Source organism: Borostomias antarcticus, assembly GCF_949987555.1.
Source record: "Borostomias antarcticus genome assembly, chromosome: 21".
In the NCBI taxonomy this organism is placed as follows: Eukaryota; Metazoa; Chordata; class Actinopteri; order Stomiiformes; family Stomiidae; genus Borostomias; species Borostomias antarcticus.
The window spans coordinates 3,567,685-3,587,414 of record NC_140254.1 but is presented as its reverse complement, the minus strand read 5'-3'; positions in this window follow the sequence as shown (position 1 = coordinate 3,587,414).

Genomic DNA, 19,730 nt, shown 5'->3' with positions numbered 1-19,730 from the left:
AATGATTTTGAAATGTTATTGGCTGGGTTTCCCGATAAAGAACCTTCTTTAGGAACCCTTCTTAAGCAACCCTTTGTATGGGAGTTAAGAAGTACTTTGGAGTTAAGTGCTTCTTAACTCATTCGGGAAACCCGGCCATTGTCAGAACTGTTTTCACTGGCAATAACTTGACAAAAGTAAGTCCTAGTCAGGTATTGAAAAAGAAGGTCTGCTTGGACAAGGCTTCAGAATATCCTAAATCACTACTGTTGCTCAATTCTCCTGTTTCCCCCCCACTGTGTCCTCGATGTGTCAAGTGAAAAAATCTTCTTGCTTGAAGCTTCTCATAAATACTCTAAATGCATCTCTCACGACACCTCTGAAAATTTTGAGGAGGAGAATCCCGGTCTTAGAACAGTGGAAAATGTCAGTGAACTTCTAGTTACCTCACATGTTGAACCTACACAACTCATACAGTATTACTGACACTGAATTCTCCCCAAAACATCTACTCTTGGCCTCATTCATCCAACAAAAGATTTTACACATGATTCTATTTTCAAGGTAGTCAAGACTAAAATACCAATTTATCTCAAATGAGCAGATGTGGCCTCTACACACACAGCCCTTCCCCTTCCTCGCTTCCCTTTAACTAATGCAAACGCTTCCACATTTCCTTAAGCTCTCTCGCTCCGTTTCTCGCTCTGTTTCTCTCTCTCTCTTCTGACCTGCGTTTCACTCCTCTTGAAGGCCCGTATTAACAGTAACTGAATCTATACCTTCTTTGAAACTCTATTCACCATGGCCAGACATGAGGCTAGTGAAATGCCTCTCAAAACATGCTTTAATCTAACAGGAATGTCAGAGATTGCTTCCATATGTGCCGAGAACAGATCAAAGTAGGGCTCGTTCTTCCTGGTCCAAATGATTTGAGACTCAGGTCCGTGGGTGTTCCCTAAGCTGCAGTGGTCATCTACAGCTCCCCTGGACCAAATGATGTCACAGCACAGTCAGAACCAAGAGAAATGGTGAAAATGGTCCGCCTGGTGGCAAATGACTGAAGATTCCAGTCTGCAAATGTTAAATAACCCCCCCCCCCTCTCTCTCTCTCTTCCTATGACCACTAAACAGGCCTGGGTCTCCACTTCTGGCCAGACACACACACAAAACACATGTACAACACATAGAAACAGACTACCAATGAGTGAGTTGTCAGTTGAAAAGTGCTGACAGTGTTCTCACTGGTAAAGACTGAGCTCTTCATAGCCACACACACTGTGCAATCTTTTTACACTACCGCCAATGATCGAGCGTGAAAAACCTGACATTAAAAAGGTGCCGCAATAATCTGTTATTCATTTACATAGCAAAATGAAAGAATCTCTATGTGAGGGGCAAAAAATCCATGAGTGACATTTATAATGAAATATCGGAAATTTATCAATTACTGAACTATAATTGCTTGGCAAGGGCAGTAGGCTACCTTCTCCTGCTATTGATCTGGTTTGACAGTCCCTCTCATATTGACAAAACGCAGGGAGAGCTATGTCTCAGCTGCCCCCAGGGGGTCATCCATCTCTCTGGCTGTGTCTCTCTGTGCAAACCGCAGGCCGTAATGCTTATTTAAATGGGACACAAATCATCATCAGAGACAAATGGCCCAATCAGAGGTAGAGCCTCAGCAGAAACCAGCGCATCCTAAGATAACTGAAGCTGTGCAGGGTACATGCCCTCTCTGCACAGCCTGGGAATCATCTATACACACCAGATAACTGAAGCTGTGCAGGGAACATGCCCTCTCTGCACAGCCTGGAAATCATCTTTACACACCAGATCCAAAGCTGGTGTAATATAGAAAATGTCCAAGTTGAAAGCTGTTGAGTTAGTGAGTTTGTGAGGTAAGGTCCAGAGAGGTGGTTGGTGTTGAGTTAACTCAGGAGCCCAACTCACTAACAACACATTCCTCTCTACTAAGCTGCTTCTTCAATTAACATGGCTACTCACGGGGCAATAAAACAAAACTGCCCCTCTTGGGGCAATAGAATGTGTTACTCAAGTCAAAACACAGCAGCCATTCTCCAGACTTCAATTTGATCTTCAGCATCATAAAAATGACCGAGTGAGGGGAATTACCCATTTTTTAAGTCTTGGCCGCTGCAGCAGTTGTTAACTAGATAAGGTTTCAATTGGTTTTATGGCACCTAGAGTTTCCCAACAAAGCCATGCCCTGACGATAGCTACAATCACTACCACTTGTTACAGTATATGTGATCAGAAAGGGTCCAAAGCTAAACTAAACACATGCATCGCCCTGTGATGAGCATGAGCCCTTCGAAATGTTCAAGTGACAGGTTCATTGGCTTGACCGCCAGGTGGGAGCCCACCATGGCAATCTGCTGGCTGATACTCTAGCCATGATCTGCCAGTAAAAAAAACAGCTGTGTAAACAGAAGGGGGACGGACCCTTCTCTCTCCAACCACAGGTGGGCTGGGGGACAGAGATGGAGCCCAGAGGGTAAACACTGAATGGACGTATAAAGAAGTTCTGGAGAGTCGTAAATCTGCAGCCCTGTGACATGGTTTAGATTGACAGAGAGTGCTGCTTTCACTTCCTGTGCAAGCTCAGTGTACAAAGAGGACACAGTCTGCATGTCTGTCTGGGAATGGACCGAAAAGAGAGAAACACCAGACAATTATGGGATATCACAGTCTCACTTGTTTGTCAGTTGTCCCTGGAGTTCAATTCTGTGTCCATCTGTGCTTTGTCTGGCTGTTCAATGTTGCTTTTTCTTTTACAAGATGTGCAAACCCTAACATAATCACTAAAAAGGAGATGCTGTTTAGATTTAACTACCTGTAGGTGGGCAGCAACCCACTGTCCCAGTTCTTCATCACTGGGGTCACATAGGGGTAAAATACATCAATCACTTTGACAGCATTGTTGTGTTTAGTGCTCAGATTCTACATTTCCTTGTAAACAGGTAAAACAGTAAAGTGTAGCCTACTTTACAGACCCGAGGGATCTTCCACTCAACCCTTTCTTATTGCAAGATGTACAATGAAGGTAGGTAGGTACGAGCCTACATTTGGCTTGGGTAAGATCACCTATTGCTAAGTCAGCGCAAGCTTTTTTTTTACACTGGATTTAGTGACAACTCTGAAATACCTGCATCCTGCTTCATCCAGTAGCAAATGTATTTTGAGACTGTGACTGAATCTAAGAACCAAACAAAAATGTGTTTGCCACAGTCCAGAGCAAAGCATGCTGGGTAAAAAGCCTAAGAGCAGAGCAGCTATGACAAATGCAGCTTTGGTGGATACAAATTGAATTATTCAGACTCAGAGGCTTTCTATTGGATGTGAAAAAGATCATTGGTTTGTGTTCTCATGTCCATTCCTCATGGTGTGGGACAATGACAACACCAAAGGGGAAATGTAAGGTCACAATCAATCATCGAGTGCAGTGTGTGTGTGTGTGTGTGTGTGTGTGTGTGTGTGTGTGTGTGTGTGTGTGTGTGTGTGTGTGTGTGAGAGAGAGAAAGAGAGAGAGAGAGAGAGAAAGAGGGAGAGAAAGATTAGTGTGTGAGAGAGTAAAATCCATCATCAGCGATGTCTGCAAGGTACTGTAATACTGCATCTCCAGATCTTAGAAAATGACTGTACGAGAAAGTGTGTACTGTTGCAATGCGTGTGCACTACACCCAGGTCGGGTCAATACAATGATTAGAATATTATGGAAGTCAATATCTCACGTGAGAATGAATTTAAATTGATTTGACTGTGCCCCACACTGGTATGTGGTACAGTATGTTCATGGCACAGGACAAGTAATGAGAGCAAGTGTTTGATTGCATGAGCCCGTACTGTACTCTGTGTGTGTGTGTGTGTGTGTGTGTGTGTGTGTGTGTGTACACTATGTGTGTGTGTGGGTGTGTGTGTGTGTGTACAGTATGTGTGTGTGTGTGTGTGTGTGTGTGTGTGTGTGTGCGTGTGCGTGTACAATATTAAATTGAACACAATATTTAATGTTCCACTGATGGACATCTGTGATATAATTAGAACTGATTGTGCTTATAGACCTACAGTACAGTGCATGTATCTTAAGCAGCGCAGTTTCACAAACATGTCTTCCTCGTTTGAACATGAACTCATGATGAACGCATCTTAAAGCCTCAAAGAACATTGCCACCACAAATGAGTCGCAGGTGCCTGGCGACCACTTACTGTACCACTTAAGTATTATAAGGACAGTCAAGTGCCTATAAACACCAAAAGTATTTTTCAAGTAGCAGCACGCATGTTGCAGATGGGCTGCAGATCTCTACAAGGCCGACATCAGAGAAGTCATCTGTATTCCTTCGGCGTTGCAGATGATCATTGACACATCTGTGCAAGGTCTCTCTTTCTCTCTCTCTCTCTCTCTCTCTCTCTCTTTCTGGAGATGAGGTGAAAATCAAACCCCAGTTTAAATGAGTTCTCATAGCCTGGCACATTTGCAAGATTTCAAGCGTTGTGAAGTCCAAAGCTCCCGTATGGATTTTAGTGCTGTCGAAGTCCATCCCGTTTCCCTAGGTTGTGAGTGCCAGATCAAAGTGGATCAGGCCCGATGATCTGTGCAACGTTTTAGACAGTGCTGAGGCCCTGCGGACCTGACTCGACTGCTTATGCCTGGTTGGAGGCACTGTGTTGTGTGTGTAGAGCTCTGAAGACGTGATCTGGTCCAGGAGAGCACATGTAGAAGTAATGAAATATGGATGAATGCCCTGTTCACCTTCACCTGCACTGCAGTGTGATTAATCTAGAGGGACCACAAACTACTGATTGTCTGCACATCATCTTGGAAGGAGAAGAGATTATTTTCTTCCCACTTCCCACTGTTAAACTAGGGAGGTACATAACAAATACAAATGCCTGTTATTTACTTGGCTTTGATAGGTGTCAAGACAAGTTCAAATGTCTGTTATCTCCTTGACTTTGATAAGAGTGAAGTTGAACAGCATGAAAAAGAATCAAGATTCAGATAAAATTCTTCATGGCCATCTTCACAAAAAAACGCTGACAGTTTGAAGACTCTAGATGCTGCCTCTTATTTTCAAAGGCAATTCGGTTTGTCATTTGTAACATGCTTGATCATCGCAGAAAGCCATCTAAGAAGAGGAAAATATTCATCAGCCAGACAACCCTGACAAATGACCATGTCTTGGCTACAGACGCTGTCTGATATCAGCCCAGCTGAAAACCTAACTCTGTCTCAATGAACGGAACACACCCGATTGAACCAGTCACCAATTAATTCAACAGTCACCCAACTTAATCAAATGTGTTGATGTATTGTCATTTTTTATTAGTGGATACAGGTTTGTCCTATAGTCAGTAGGACCCCATGTCTCAAAGTGGCCCTGAGCGTCTGTTTCATCTTTGAATGCACTGTTTCATCCTTGTTCCAAAGACCCAGCCACCAGCCACTATGTTGGTAGAGACCACTCCTTCTGATATTATACCCTCCCCTTTAAAATGTCTGGAATGTCAGGAATCTTCCTATGGCCCGGGAATGCGGATTTCCCGCGACTGAGGGACCAGAACTAATTAACATTCCAGAGCTCTGCAAGCAGTCTGGACCTCCTCTTTTTCCAAAGAAATGGATCCAGCTTTGAGAAGATTGCAGAGCTGCAAGGAGGGTTTTTGCTGATGGGACACTAACTACAAAAGAAGCTGGTTTTAATTCAGTGACGTAAAAAGCAGATTTGCTTAGGGCAGAGTTTCAGTTCTTAAGGCAGTAAGTAAGTCTCACAATCAAGGAGGTTTAAATTGACAGTGAACAGATTGATGAGAGTTCATTTAGCCCTCATCCGCTCTGGTCTATCTCAGCTGTCAGGGGTGGGCTGGAGGCTGAACAGACCTTCCAGGGACTGACAGCAGCTTGTCAAGTTACCATGGATGTCCAACAGGAAGAGGCAGGGAGGGGGTCAGGAAGGAGAAACTGGTAGGGGGGGACAGGGTGGAGTACCAGGCAATGCCGTTGTTTTACCCCTGGCTTCCATTTCTGCAGTCCAAAAATAACCCTGGAATGTGAGGGTAAACAAAGGCGCATACATACAGTACAACGTTCTTTGTTTGCCCTCATTGAGGAGGATTTTCAGGAACAGAGTGAATGGCTGTGGCTCCACGCGCACAGTATCTGAGGAGGATTTTCTCTCCCTCTCTTCATCGCTGTCCTCTTTGGGGAGTGGAGGGGGACCGGGCAGACTGCCAGGGATGCCCCTCGCCAGACGCAGCGGACGGGTACAAACGCTTGGCACAGGCTGGTGAAGGGATGTGCCAACAGCCACTCTGGCATCCACCTACTCTTGAGGTTCAGGGAGAGGTGAATCACCACTCGCAGTCCCCACTACTAGTAAACAACACTCTGCCCACATGCACATAAGCCTGTGATGGAATACTGTGATCTGAAAATATATTCTGTAAATTCAACCAAACATATGATCCCCTGTGTATGTAATCGCTGTATTTCAGAGCCACAAGTAACTGGAGAAAATTAGAAAAGAGCTGGTTAAGTATGACTCGGATCATGAAAACACTCATGGCCAGATGCTCAACGATTCAGATCCAATCAAACAGTCATTATGACATTACCAATACAGCATCAGATGTCTAAGATCCAAAGAGACTGTGCATCAGAGGCTCTCTCGCTGTGTCTCAGAATCACAACTGATTGTCATGCAGGTGGAGTTATGAGAGTTAAGGAGAGAGAGAGATAGAGAGAGAGAGAGAGAGAGAGAGAGAGAGAGAGAGAGAGAGAGAGAGAGAGAAAAAGTTCAAACTTTTGCCAACTTTATTTAGACCTGATGCAATTACTGTCTTATAGCCCTCTCTTCAAAAACAGTTATTCCACAAAGAAAATAATGTCATGTCTGAGTGGGACGAATGTGTTCATCAGTTGTTAACAAGATTTATTCAGCTTGGTTCATTAAATCCACCTACATTATGGATAATAAAAGAAACCAAAGACTTGCTGCTGAGTGAGGAGTGTTTGAACACCGTTTTCTAACGTGGGTGCAGTAATTACCCCCAGAGAACCCCAGATGAGACAGAAATGAACTCATCTGAGGGGGAGAGAGGGAGAAGCGTGTGGGGGAGGAGAGAACAGGGAGAGGGGAGGAGAGGGAGAGAAGAGAGAGAGGATCACCTCAGCACTCGCTGTGGTCCTCAGTTTTCAGCACTACTCAGAACTACTGCATTGCAGCTCCGTTCAGTGTGTCTCACTACAAGCATCACACTAACCATCTCCCGACAGCAGGAGGGACAAGGTGACCAAACCAAACAGGATTGCAGTCCCACATTGATAGACTAAATAAATGAAGACTGCATGACTTAAGCCATTTTACATTTCCCCCACCTCATCCCCACACAAATGCACAACTTTAGGATCTCAATGACTGCTGTGACACGCATCACAGTAAATAACCACGGGATACTTTTGTGATTCATTTCATCTACTTTCGCTGATTATTTAAGCCTACTTTGGGTGAATTCCTTATTATAGTCACATGAAATTATCAGATATTTGGAATCCTATTGACGTCACACTTCGGTGTCTGGCCAGAATGTATACCTGCTGCAGTCTGATGACCTGGACAGAGAGAGAGACCCTCTCCACAGACAGCAGGCCTGGGTGGCGACTAAGGATAGAAGGAAAAGCAGGCAATTGCCCAGGTGTCACTGGAGGACCACGGCAGCATGTGGAATGGAGCACACTGGAGTGCCCGCTGGTGCCAGAGTGTTGGGTAACTGAGAGGATTATTCAGCTGAGAATGGAGTCATTTGCATTGCAAATGAAAGCTGTATTTAAAGCAGAATAACATGCCCTTCAAATAACTTCTGCTGTGGAGGAATCCCTCTCCCCCTCGGCCCTGTTGAAATAGTTCTACGGCGGTGAGCGCAGCACATGAAAGCATCAAGTGACTGAACATTCAACATTCATCATCACCATCACACTGAATTAGCCTTGGCTGTGCTTCTCCCCTTAGACAAAAACGTGTCAGCGACATTCAATAAGGGATGAGAGCATAATTCACATGTTATTAATTTATCCGAAGCATTTAATGCGTTGTTTTCCAGAATATGTTAAGAGCTTGAGATGAACTAGCTTGTATCATGCTTTATGTCAAGGTTAGGGCCACATGGGCCAAAACACCTGATAAAGTGAGGGACCAAAAACATTGAGACAGCGTAATCTAGTAATAACCAATAATGACTGTAAATAAATATACTATTAATTAATATACTAATTCTGAGCACAGCTACTTAGGCAGCCAATGTATCATGCACTATAAAGAACCATTCAAAATTGTGTTTTCCATAATACAGTATTACACAGCTTTATTAGTTCCATGAGTGTCTATGAAGCCTATTGATCTGGCCTGACACTGCTGGAATTCTAAAGCCCTCTACAGAGTCTCTAGTAATGCCCTGGTATAATGACTGAGGTAACAGTACAAACCATTCTGAACACTACACAGCAACTGATATCATTGATAAACCATTATGAGTCTTAGAGGAGCCCGCGCAATATACATGCAGACACAAAGCAACATGGTGTCTAAGAAAATGAATAACAATAAGGCCATAAGGTGTGTTTGTTTAACACCTTCATTCCGTTTCAACGCACATGTACCGTGGATTTAATGAGGCAAAGCAAACAACACTCTGATGCGATTTGGTTCACCTTAACAAAATCAGTATGCCAGTTAAGTTTAGTCTTCTACTGAAGAAGATATCTTTCATTCATTATTGATGTTGTGTGAGAGCAGCTTTCCCCTGAAGGCACTCCAGGATTCCCATAGCCAGGCTTGGCATCAAAGCCTTCTCCATAATCTTGTCTTCTCTCTTTCTCACCCCACCACTCACTGACTATCCACATTACACGGTTCATCGTATTCATTTACTGTTTTCCCTTGCTATAATGGTTTAATTATGCCATCTTTTGCTGTCTGTGAGCGCCAAGCCCCAGTTGCAGTGGTTGCTGTTTGTAGTATCTTTATTAAGGACGGAATTACCATATGAAATATAATGTCCCGATTTAAAATATGAATATAGCATAAAATTACTGTACATTGATATTCCTGACAGACAAAATTACTTATATGTTACATTATATAAGTAATTATGTCTGTCATGAATATCTCTACTGATAACTGTTAAGTTAAATCAAAATATAATACAGCATGGTAAAAGAGAAACCTTTGCCTTTTTTTTAAGGCTTATCTGTTGGTTATCTGAGATGGTTATCTGTGTTTTGAGATGTTATATGTATGGCTGCTTGACATCTTCCTGCCCCCCCCCCCCCCCCCCCCAAGCAGAGTGACACCTTGCACAGTCCAAAGGAGACCGCAGTGCCCCCAATGCATTCATTAACTAGTATCTGTGCTGTGCCATCCCTGTGGGAGAGAGCTTTCACCCCTCCCTTCCCAGGAACCCCTGGAGTGTGAGCAGACATTAGCCCTGGTTCAGGCCCTGACTGGTCAGACGAGGTTGGTCTCTGCGGGCGATTGATAGTTCAAAAGTGACAGCAGCTGAATACGAAAAGACACTGTGGCGCTTAGTGGATAGGAAGAGCATGCTGGATAGGAAGAGCATGCTGGATAGGAAGAGCATGCTGGATAGGAAGAGCATGCTGGATAGGAAGAGCATGCTGGATAGGAAGAGCATGCACTAGCACTAACAGACCACACAGACCTTTTCTCTATAAACATGCACTTAAACATGCACATGCGTTTTTTGAGCAGACTTAACTGCGGCAGAATGTCAGTGATTTTAACTGTATAGGCTATAACTGTATGTAGGGTGTATACAGTATATAGGGTCTCTATATAGAGTCTCTTTCAATCATGTAGAGTTAAAGTGAGACATTAATTTACTTTGTATTCACCTCAGTATGCTATACTTTAGTGGGAGAGACAATGAGACTAAGTCCTCTGGAGTAATTCAGAGAAGCATTTCAAATGAAAGGTGCCCTTCATAAGTGTCACGAGGAACATTAACTTTTGATGGATATTCTTTTATCCCTGAGAGCACTTTGCCACCTACTGTCTACAAGTGGTAACCACATGACAAATGAAACATACTGTGATTAGTCCGTACAACAGTACATACCGTATGGTTATTAATTCCCTTTTCAAAACGTCTACAGCAGGAGTAGTTAGATAACTTGAGGAAAGTGACAAATCATATTTTGCTCTATCCAAATTTTCCTCACAGCCTAGCCTATCTATCCAAGCATTAGAATACATTTGAATAATGTAAATAATGAATAATGAAGATGTAGGCTATGTTAAAAAAAAAACTTTGATATAGCCACAAGGATACACATGAAAGCACTACTGAATAAAAAAGTAAGTGAATTGCTGATAAAATTAACAACATTATTAATGTAGTTGTACTTCGGGCTATTAGATACGCCAAGGTTCCTCCTTTGATATATCTCTGGAAGTAATGAATATTTCATTTTTGAAATCTTAATCACTACCTAGTACACATATCTTCATTTCAAAGCAAGGTTTCTCACATCCTTAAGTTTGACATCACACTTAAAAAAAAGAAAAAATGTAATAAGAATTCCAGAAGATCAAACTGAAAAAAAAAGGGTGGAATTCATACAGTATGAATATTCTTTTACTCCTTGCCCTTTGTTTCATTAGCCTACTCTGCTCTCACTCACAGCTCAACTTTGTTATGATAGTCTTATATCATACAAGTATGTTAATTAAAAGATTAAAGTCAATCAGGGAGCATTAATGCACCCTGGCGTTTTCAATGCAAATGTTTCAGTAGAAGGGACATCAAAAGGTTTAGTTTAGCAGTGAGTATGAAAGGCATTGGAAATGAGCTTTCACAAGGAGAGCAGAGCCCAAGCCTTCAGGAGGAAGAGAGGAGAGGCAACACAGGAAATGGACACCTCCGATGGGGGGGGGGGGGGGGGGGGGGGGGTAGGGTGCTCAGATCCTATGTTTTGTTCTCATTATGCTATTATGATTAGTCTTTCTCTACACTGCTGGTTGGACCTATGCACAAGTACTGTAGACCTATGCAATTAATGTGCCTTCATCATGAACCAATAGAAGAAGCCTCTCCATCTTTCCCACAATGCTTTGGCATGTCATTATTGTTTGCATAAGCATCCAAACTTATCTAAGATCAAATGATGTCGAGCACCAGGCCTGTCTACAAAAACAACTTTAAAGTGGCATAGAGAAACCGACAAACACTATTCCATGGTAATAGAATATTTTGTGTCTACTTTAAATTTTCAGCAATTACACAATTCTCTCAATTCCCCACCCATTATTCATCCTCATCATCATCATAGTCATCATAATCGTCCCTATCACCTTTTGAGCAAGGGAAAGTATAGCAAACAACCAAACAATTAAACAATGTAGAATTAATCCAACAGTGTATGTAATTTCCCATATTCTGGAATGAGGAATTGATTATTGCTGATAAGATATTGTAAGAACAAGCAATAACAAGAATTCCAATGTAGGCTACCTGTACTGGTTATATATGTCAAATACACGTTCTATTCTATTCTACTCCATTCTATTCCATTCTATCTATGCCGTTATGAGCTACTCCATTTCCTGACGCACCAACCATACATTCGACCTGTAGACCACAAGACAGCTATCAGGTGTAGGTAGGCAATCAAACACTGCCTACTGCCTGGGGGCATTCAGTGACCCACTTCCCTGGCGTTCAGAGGTGCAAGTTCTCATTGTGCATGACAGGCATGATGTTTAAACACTGTCATTTCAGGTGATGCATCATGCTGAAGCCTACTCAGGTGTGGAAAAACTTTTTAAATCAGATATTGATAGAAGGGAAGAACGTAGTGGCAATATTTGCTGTAAATCATCTAAAATATAGCCCAGCTTACATTCTGTCAGTTATAAATGTTGATATCATAACAACTTACCCGTATCCTGCTGTGGCGACAATTGTCATCCCTTAACGTTCGTATTTGTATTCTCCAATTAATTTTGGTTTTGGCTGACGTTTCTCACCTTTCGTGAAAAACCAGTTAACTGTAAAACGAAGCGAGAGGTGCCTGTGCAGTTGGCGGGGTGAAGTCCTTTGCCATGGGGTAGCCGACCTATCGACACGCGGCGATTGCTGAGCGTTTGCGAACAGGGGCAGGTGCGTGAAGGTTGTAATAATTAGGCAGGTTCAGGTTGCGCATGGCAGTAACAATATATAAAACGCAGTGTAAAAGCGCTTCTCAAATTGCCACGGTTATGGCACGAAGATTTAGGAGTCGTCCATGAAGACAGTTCGTTCCCTCCGATGCTCCAACAGCTGACAAGGTTGCTCTTTACGCACCGTTCTGTCAAGGCTGCGGTCTGGCTGCAATAATGTGACGCGTCTGTTTTAAACCATAGCCTACAGTTTTTGTGATGTTAAAGAGTTATTAACCAATACTTGATTGATTGGTCGCTTCATAATTTAGAACGACCTCAGCAGGCATCAATACACCAGTATGACATGAAATAATGCAGCGGCTGTTTTAGCTGTTTCACTGATTCCAGATTGTATCTTTTAGGCTGTATCAGAACTAGTATGACACCTCAGTTGAAAAGGAGATTCCTCTGTATTCGCATGGTCTGTGATTTGGGATGTTTTTATATATAATGCCATTTGTTTAGGCATATCAGAATTGATATATAATTTCTGATAAAAACAGGGATAGACATACACACTGAAAGAACATTTCACTCAAAACCACATACTTAGATGGCTATAGGAGAGATGCTGGGGTCCTATACCATACATACAGTAATAGTCACATATGGCCCTGTATAGGACCTTGTGGCATTATCCTATGGTGCAGTTGAAAAAGTACACAGTGCATATGCCATTGTCTAGTTAATATCCCCCCTCCTTCCTAGAGCTCCAGCCTGCTCCCTGCCTTCAGCTGCAAAAGATGATGTTGTTATCAGCGCCAGGAGCTGAGTGTGCATTCCTCTTCTTCTCGGAGATATTGTCTCTTCCCTCCTCTGCAGACAGCCAGTGAAAGGAGAGAGCGATAGGGGGAGAGAGGTAGGATACTCCTCTTTTTGACACCATATCAACTCACAGGTCCTTATCTTTCCCATTTGCCGCTGAGCCAGACAATTACCCGAGTGGCTTTATTCGCGCAGGCCTGACATTCAATTAGTCTCCCACTCCCACACAGTCTGTCATTGCTCATTGGAGGAGCGCCACAGCAGACACACGGCACAGGTTCATTAAAGACTCACAAATACTGATAGTCGTCCAAGGTTATATTTCACACTAATGCATATAACGCTGCCCATTATGCTATAATAAGCAATCTTCAACCCATTGTCTTCAGTAATGAATGTTTTTCTCATCTAGATCTAAAGCTGTTTTGTGTTTATGTGAGAGGGGAGCTAGCCTACTGTAGGGTTCATGAGGGTTTTTTCTTGTCTTTGTCTTGTTCTGGATGCTCTTAATACACTAGCCTATGTGTCTGCATAGATCATGTAAAGGACTTCATTATATTGTGGAGCATCAGGTGTAGCCTATTGTATCTATGTCCAACTTACACTGTTTAACCATTTAGAATATAATCACTATATGCCTATGGGGTAATTTATTTATCAAAGGACATTTTTTACATTTGTACATTGGTAGACAGTAATGATGATCCGGAAAACCAAAACCTGTCTCCCTTGGTAAAGGTCCAAGTTCATTATGTTCTGACAGGCTTATTGCAGTGCCACTGACAATGAAATTATATCTCTCTTTGGGATCTCTCCGAGAGCCCCATCTTATCAACTCCTCTATATAAAAACACCAGGCTTATGTTGATAAAGAAGTCGTCCGTGTGGCCATTCAGCTGCAGCACAGTAAGCATTGTGCTCATGGTTTATTTCCTTTGCTTGGAGAGTTCAGGCCTCCATTACAAGCAAGCATTTGACAGAAATGCTCTCATTCGTCCATATCGACTCACATTTTAAAGTGGGCGAGACAACTTTGGTGCGGTTCCCTGGAGACAGGAGGATGGATGTTCTCTCCTGCCATGCCACACCATTCCAATCACCAACATAATTACAAAAGGTCTATTTGCCGGTGAAGATTTGTCTCAGACAGCACTGGTTTTGATGGATGTCCACTCCTGGAGGTTTCCCCCCACATGTTGTAAATATGAGTTTGAAACACTTACCTGTCACTGTCAGCTCATCTGTTTTGCTGTTAAATTCCTTTGCCTTTTTTTTCTTCTTACCACAGCATATATTTACAAGATCACATCTTTTTTGCCTCAGAGTGTGAAGTCAGCAGACTAGCTCTAATGTCTTTCATATTTCAGGTTGATGGGCATCGATGGCACAGCACACTCCTCTCCCACCCTTCTTGGTTACTCTACGGAGCCTGGTTCCTGCAGACACAGCGATGCTGAGGAGATTCCCACCTGGGGAGATGATATTCCCAGACCTCAAACCTTGATGTCTGCCTCTGTGCATTCGTCCATACTGTTAACCGGAAAGAAAGGAAGGAAGTTGTGCTTTATCCTGAAGGTTAGGGTTAGGGTTGTGTGTTTGCATCTCAGATAATTCCAACTCCATTTCTGTATAGATGTGTTCAATTCAAATTCAAATTCCATGAGGAATTTAGCCTAGTTTATACTGTATATTCAATCAATCAAATCAATCAAAGCTTTATTTGTATAGCGCATTTCATACACAGGGCAACACAATGCGCTTTACAGAGAAGGGAGGTGGGCATAGATCCCACCCCTACATATTCCAGAGGGAAGAAAAAAACCAGTATCACCCAGGGGCCAGAATGGTGAGCTGTAAAAATTCTTCCCTGACCCCTCTCAACAAGACAATCGAGCAAGCTCCTGGAGTATGTTTGTCTAATGGCTAAGAACATTTATAGAGCAATAAATTACATTAAATTACATTTTCAGAGCAAAAAGGGCTAACAACATCATAGGAGAGACATGGCAAACACTGGTGTATGTCTGTGTCTGCGTGAGTGTGCCTGGGTCCAGATAGAGGCAGGGGTTGGGGTAGGGTGGGGGTAGGAAAAGGATATGAACCCAGGTTAGGGTGAGGGGATCTCCAGGGCCTGCTCGAGGGTGGCCTGCAGGAGACAGGGGGAGTCCACAGGACCTGTATAGAGTATAAGAGGGAGAGACTCTAGGGAGGAGGACAGGGTTAGTGGCTGTACTGGACATCCACAGCAGACACGGGGGTATCTGTCGTACTCAGGGTGGTCTGCAGGTGACAGTGGGGCAGGGTTAGGGGCGGACTGGGGAAATAATTCAGGTCGGGCAACGTAGCCCCAGTTGGCCCACTGAACGGGCTTTCCGATTTGTTGAGTGCGGGGGGGGGAGGGGGGCAATTCCGATTGTCATGCTCACTTGAGGCCCGGCCAGTCCTGATGTAGATGCATCTAAATATACATACAGTGCATAACAGGATATACACCAATGTGTTGGCTTTTGGCGTTCTTCTTCTGTTGCTCTGCGTTGTGTATTTTTTGTAAGCCTTGATAAGAGTTGCAGCACCATCTAATTATGAACCACGATGTTAATAGCCTTCTTGTTGTGATAGTCATTGATGAAATCACCCAACACGGGATTGGAAGCGGCGACAGATGATAGATTTATTGTACAAAGATACAATCACATGGAACACTGGGATGTTTCCCTAGTCTCTCTCTCTCCCTGCTTCTCTGCTGGCTGCGGCTGTGGCGCGAAGTCACGGCCTTTGACTTCCCTCCCCGCATGGTGTTATCAGCGTGCCTGCCTGCTGGGAGCAGCAAATCTGTCTGTCTGCTAGTTGCCTACCGATTCCAAATCGAAGTGTCAAGGTTTGGTTGAGACGTTAAATAGTGCTCTCTCGGCCCACCCCCCACGCCTAGGCCTGCCCGTTTAGGGCCTAGTGAAGCTAGATTGGTGGAGGAGTGACCATAAAGATGTGTCGCCTGTCACCCTAACATGATATCTTAATCACCATTGGTTGTCAGTCTGGGTGGTGTCTGTTGATAGTGTCCCATAGAGATGTGTCATTAATACCCCAGAGGAGAGGCCCCCCCTGTGGCCTAAGTGTGACCTCTTGACACCCACTACCCCGAACGGCCACAGCAGCAGCAGCATCAGCTGTCTCTCTCACTCTATCGACTACACAGTGTCCACGTGAAAACAAACAAACACATTAAATCAAATACATAGCAGTAATACTCTGTAGATGTTAGAGACATTTCTCCCTAGATTCTTCAAATGTATACAGAGGATTTACACAGAGGATTTACAGGCTCGGAGGCTGCCTTTCTGCCTTTCTAGGTCCTGGCTAGTGATTGTAAGCTAGGCTGAAAAGGTACGTCTTGAGATCTCGCTTGAAGATTTCCATTGATTCGGCCCTTCTTAGGTACTCTGGCAAGGTGTTCCAGAGGTTGGGGGCATAGAAACTGAAAGCTGCCTCTCCATGTCTCTTGGTCCTGGCTTTTTGAACTGTTAGGAGTTCAATACCTGAGGACCTGAGTGGTCTGTTGGGCATGTACCTGACAAGCATGTCTGAAATGTATTCAGGTGCGTGACTGTGGAGAGATTTATAGACTAATAAAAGTATTTTGAAGTCTATTCTAGAATTGACAGGTAACCAGTGTAGTGATTTTAAAACTGGTGTGATGTGCGCCCTCTGTCTAGAAACGGTTGCACCTTGGCAATGTTCCTTAAGTGGTAAATATGTAAATATTGGTAAATATTGACCATATATCGACCATTTCATGGACCAAGAAGCCCCATTGAAAGTTCGAGTGAAAGGATCTATACATCCTTTTAATGGAACTTTTGGTCGCTAGGGCAACAACCTTCTTCTGAGTAAGCTGCATTATATACTGTGGTATTATTGTTACATTCCAAGAAATTGTCAATAAGACAATCTATGGCTTGGCTTCTGGGAAATGCTATGAACCACAAGCCATAGCTTGTCTTACAGTATAAATTAGGCTTTTTTTCACAGCAATTCTATTCAATTCAGAATTGAACCCAGCCCCGAAGGCTTACAGAATAGCTCTGCCTGCGACAAGAAAAGGCAAAGCCCAAATATCACCCCCAGACCTCAGCAATCTCCCCTTTGGTCTAATGGATAGATTTCCCAGAGAGAAAAATGGAGGGTGGAGTCTTACCTTACAACAGGAAGCAATCTAGCACCAGAAATGATTCCAGTGATTTTAGATACCAGGCAAGCAGAGTCCAGCCCCCTCATCCCCAACAAATGCAGGTCTACAGTACCTCCTGATCCTGATCGAATTTCTAACGAACAAGCTTATCTGATCAGGTTGTATCAGGTGTTCCTTATGTTATTAATGCGTTAGCCTCAGACACCCTGAGATCAGATCAATGGCCACTTTGTCATGGTGCTCTGAGGGCTCTTATTCGCTTATTCTATACTATTGATTGTCTGATAAGGGGCCAGGCCCTAACGGCCAGCAGCGCTGGGGCCTCCAGTTGTGAGAGGAGTAATTATTGACCTCATGTGAGAGGATAAACTGTGGCTCATCCAGGCTTAGTGAACAGATACTGTACTGGAAGGATGCCACTGATAACTGTGTTGTGGCCATGCCAAGCCAAGTCACTGAGAGAGAGAGAGAGAGAGAGAGAGAGTTGAGGATTTTATTGTGAAGAAAACCATTGTTTTTAGATAACACATCTTGCTGATCTTCCATTTCAGTGTATACTTTTGAGCCACATTTTGTCTTTCATTCTGTTACTGGATGTATTTTGTTCCATACAGCTTTTCTTTAGTTCCCCCACCCGCAGCTTCGATTTCCACAAAACATCTTTCATCTCAAGCATTGAACCTCAAGGACCTGATGTAGCTCAACAACCGGGTGTGTTTGTATAAGCCATTATGTTCAGAAAACCCATTCATAATGCCCACACGTTCAGTAAACATAGCAGCTGAGCATATATAGTCTCAGTGTCGTGCAGAGCCAGCTCAGTGTCGTGCAGCCATGCCCTCGTCTCTGGTCCTACATCGAAGAGACTGGCTTCTGAAGGTGGTGTGTATAGGGGGCAGCCACGGATGATATGCTTCTGAGGGTGGTCTTTATAGGGGGCTTCTGAAGGTGGTGTGTATAGGGGGCAGCCAGGGATGATATGCTTCTGAAGGTGGTCTTTATAGGGGGCAGCTGGTGATGATATATTGTACTTCTGAAGGTGGTATGTATAGGGGGCTTCTGAAGGTGGTCAGTATGGGAGGCTTCTGAAGGTGGTCAGTATACTGTAGGGAGCAGCCGGTGAATATATGCTCGGCAGTCTGCTCAGGCTTGCGTGATATGTGAGGAAAAAATATACTGAGATCTTACATACATACATCATATCTTACATAATTCCATTGTTCACGTGTAGATTTGATCAAGGATTTCAGTGAACAGTAACCCATATTAAGGGGCCCCAATAAATTATTTGGAGAATAGTAGAACAGTACACACACCCACTAACCTGCCCTTTGGGGAAACAAGAATTACAGTAGGAATTCATCACCAAATGCTGAAAACATTGGCAGTGGATGTTTCTCCAAACAGGTCAGAGGTCACATTTATCATTCACTCTAATATCTGATGCCTACTGTGTAATTTACATTCATTTTGAAATGGGTTCTGTATTTTCCAGAGCTCCTTATGGATGTTTTCCCCACAAACCTTCCTTTTTTGCTGAAAACACCACATTTAAGATGGATGACTCCTCATGTTCAGCCCGACCTGAAGTGTATGATTTCTTATCTCTGTCACCAGACAGTGGTGCAAGTTCACCAGGATGCAGAAGACAGATCCATCTATCTGAGCTCACCGCACACACATCCAGCACAGCTGGGGGCAGCCACTGAAGGGGTCACCCAGAGTGCAGCCAAGATACAATAACACAGAGCAGATAATGACACATGCAGTGCCACTGAAAACAGTTACGTTATCATCATCAAGGATATCATGTTGTGGAATATGGTGTTGGAGTGAAATGACATAATATGAGCACTCCCTCTAGTGATTAAATGTTGCACATCACCCAGAGAGCCAACATGATAAGACCATCGTTATTAATTGGAGAAAGATGGAGGGAAATACAAGTTAGACGAATTGTCTAATGGTATATGGAAAATGTTGTTGTGTATACATACCTTTACTGGCCAAGCTCTGACTCTTATAGATGACCGCTGGATCATGGCGAGGTGTTGATCTAATGGCTGAAATGGAAGCCCCTCTAGAACTACAGTTGTAATCACAGATACCATCATCATTCAGTTGATATCCCAATGTCAATAACTGTTTGATCAGGATACTTGTTAAGCTGCAGTCCATTTATGAGATCACTTGATGGCAGCAGAGAGCTGTGAGACTTGCTTTATATAATCTGGCAAGGTTTCAGCATTATGGGTGTGGAGAAAATCCAGCAACACTGACCTAACTGGCAAACTCTTTATTAGAACACAGGGGGAAAAAACAATGTTTCGGTGCTTAGACCTTCATCAGGTTTTTTTTCTTCAGGTTTCAGCATTAGAAAGTGTTCTACCAATGTGAGAAGACAGTTAACTGGACCTAAATCTGGACCACATGTCTTGTTCGGTCTACTTAGTAGGCTACAAGCTTATCATATGCTTATAGGAAGAGAGATAGTAATACAAATCTGCCATAAAAACTGACTGTCAGCACAAGAAGAAGACTAGGATTTTTTTCTTTTTTTA